Raw genomic sequence first — 3,520 nt, 5'->3', positions numbered from 1 at the left:
ATGCTCCAACAAAATGTCGTCTTTAAACTAATAATAGAAACCGAGAGGTCAACTCAAATAATTCTAACATTTCTAACGCCTTTCAACAAAAGAACCGAAAACTAGCAAGCCTCAACGATTATAACAGAATTATCAGAACATAACAGGATAAAATTACGATGATAACCACAAAAGCTTAAACATTTATATTAACAAAAGTTCCCAAAAAAAGGAATTACATCACGAATGCAAATATCCAACAAGCTTAACATTCCAAAACAATTATACTTCTCCACAAGTAACCGAGAAGTATCCGACAAACTAAACCTTAAAACCCTATACCTAATTTTCAATATTAATATCTTCAGCATCATTATCTGGAATCTCATTAGCAGGAACTAGCTCACCATTATAAAAGTTCTTCTTAACTTCAAAATTACCTTCATCAATAAGAATTTTATAAAAGTATTTTGCTTGTTGAAGAGCCTTCTCAAAGCCAAGTTTGTGTTGTTCAAATATAAAACTTTCGGCTTCAAAAACATTGGTCTTTAGCTGATTAATCTCCTCATCCATAAGTTTGATGGTGTTCTTGTCAGATTCATTAGCAGAAGATAGCGCCGATACCTTCTCGGTCAAAAGTTGATTCTCCTTGCACAATTGAGCATTCTCCGTAATACATTTCAGGTTTTCATTCTTCAAATCAGAAATTTCTTTTCCAAGACCTTCATTTTCGATTTCTTGTTGTTCTTTCTGTTCTGCCACTTTCTCTAACTCTAATGATAAAGAGTTCATTCTATCCTTATACTCAGCAAGATCATTCTTTAGCTTCTCAAATTCGGACAACGACACGCAGTTTCCATTATTCTCTTTCATCATTTTTCCAATCAAAAGATTTCTACTTGATAATTCAATAACAGAATCCGCTAATGAAGCAGCATCCATATTCTTCAGCATATTGTAAGTTGATTCACTAAAAGATGTTTGAACGAATTTTGCATATTTATTCGTAGCACTAAAAATCGTTTCGGGAAGAGGTTCACATGAAACATTTCCACTATGGTGATGGCGCCGAGAAGATGAATGTGACTTCTTGCTGCTCCTATCCCGTTTCTTTGATTTCTTCGAAGGACCAGCAACATCAACATTACTTGTCGGTTCCACCACGTCAACATTAGCAACTGGCTCCACGTTTTCTACTTCCACAACAGGATTCACCACATTCTCGCGTCGGGGAGTAACATCACCCACTTTGTTAAGCAGTTTCGAAAAGTAAGATCGAGCTTTCGGATTAGTACTTGCCATCAGAGCTGAAAATCAATAAAAAATTTAGCAAAGTTAAAAAACTTATCCTAAAAAGCAAGAAAATGCGGAATAACCACGTACCAGTAAGATCTTCTCGAGGATGTGATGAAGTATACAACTGAAGCAAAGCACGAGTGGGAACTTGATACGAGAAACGACTAAAAACTTCAATAACATGACGATCGGCCACACCCATCGAATGAAAGGATATTGAGTTAAACTTCACAGGATCTTTCGTCCAATACAGAGGAAATTTTGGAGAATTTCCATTAAAGAAATATTCTCTTCCTATTGGCTCTATTAGAATTTTGAAAAAACTTCCTTTAAAATCCTTATACGACGACGTAAAAGGCTTAAGAAAACACACATTGGACTTGCTAATAAGGGATAGCCACCCTGGCCGTTTACCAGGCCGAGAACTATAATAGTATAGAAACGCAGAAGGACTAGGAGAAAGTGACAATAATTTACACAAAATACTGAATGCTTGCATCGCAGCCCAACCATTAGGATGAAGCTGAGTAGGAGCAACATTAAGAAAATTAAGAACGCCCATTTGAAAATTGTTCAAAGGCAATCGAATATGAAGATCTCTGAAAAAGCAAGCATAAAAATAAAAAAATTCATAGCTATCACCTTCTCGGCCATGACACACATTATCAACATCACCAACACGCCGAAATGAAATGATATCATTTTCAATATCAGAATAATAAATTTGAGAACGGGAAAGAAAACTCCGAAGTTCGTTAGCAGAACGATACTTCGAGAAATACTCTCGGACTTTAGGATTGACCCATTGATAACCAGGACGAAGGTTTTTCTGGGGTACGATAAATTCAAATTCTTGAGGAACATCAACAGCAGGAGCTCCACTTGAATCATTCATACAAGATGGAGTAGCAGAAGAAGATTTTGACTCAGGAGGAACTTCTTCTCAAACCACTCGGCCAGTTGATTCACCACCCGCGCTTGAAAATTCATCAGTAGCAGAAGAACTTGAAAGAGACATTACCTTCGCAAGAATTGAACGAAGATTGACAATATGCTTCCTTCTAAACAGCAGCAAAGCTCACACAATCATAAAAAACCCAATGGCAAACCTATTTATAGCCCAGACAAAACCCTAGAATTTCAAACGATATAAACAATGTGGCACCATTCAAAAATATGTCATCTAACGGTCAAAATAGCAAGTTCCTGTCAAGTCATGAAAACTGAGCAAAATAAAGCGCAGAAATCAAAGCGTTCCATATCAAATCAAATCAAACGTCAAACATTATTATATTATATTAAGACACAAATATTTCTTTAAACTTGAAATAAAAATATTTTTGTCTCGGGGGCTAGTGTACTGGTAGGCTAAAACCGAGAGGTTTAGGCCGAGAACAACATTGAGTAAACAAGGGAAAAAGGTTGAAACCGAGAGGATTAAACCGAGAATGAAAAAGATATATGTTAAAGAATAAAATAAAATATAAATGTTACTATAAAAATGAAACCCAATTAAGTTTAAAACCCACAGGAGGAGTGTGTAAATAATAAAAAGGTGTAAAGAGAAAGTCCAACAGAAAAGGAGAAAAGCCCATTAAGGAAATCCTATAAATAGAAGTTCAGAGTAAGAAAAAAGGTAAGAGTGATTTTATCTGATGAACGTTAAACCTTTTCTGACTTTGGCATCGGAGTGACTTGCAGGTACCCCCCACCTGTTGTGAGGAGAAGCCGAGAGCACCACCCGTGGGGAGAAGCCGAGAGCACCAACCGAGAGGAGAAGCCGAGAGCACCAGCCGAGAGGAGAAGCCGAGAGCACCAGCCGAGAGGAGAAGCCGAGAGCACCAGCCGAGAGGAGAAGCCAAGAGTTTCCATCAAGGAGAGAAGTACCCGGCCCAAGATAGTATTCAGCCCAAGATTGAAGGATTAGTCTTGATTAACCCATTTCAAGTGTTCTTGGTCCTTGTTGTAAGAACATGTAGAATATAAATTCAAATGGTTAAAATACTACTTAATTTCGATTTTTTGGTGAAAATAAATTTTCTCATGTTTTACTTATATCCTTGCTAAACCATATTAGTCCGAATAATTTTTTGGAATTGTGCATAGAAAAATTCACTGCCTTTTACACGTATTATTACAATTACTATTACTTTATTTTTTTTAAATTATTCGTATAAAATAAATAAAGCCGAAGACAGAGAAACGAGAAGGAAGAACAAAAATGGATTTAGGAACTTCCGAAATT

This window comes from Phaseolus vulgaris, chromosome 7, assembly GCF_051622355.1.
Source record: "Phaseolus vulgaris cultivar YP4 chromosome 7, ASM5162235v1, whole genome shotgun sequence".
Taxonomy (NCBI): Eukaryota; Viridiplantae; Streptophyta; class Magnoliopsida; order Fabales; family Fabaceae; genus Phaseolus; species Phaseolus vulgaris.
This window is presented reverse-complemented; position numbering follows the sequence as displayed.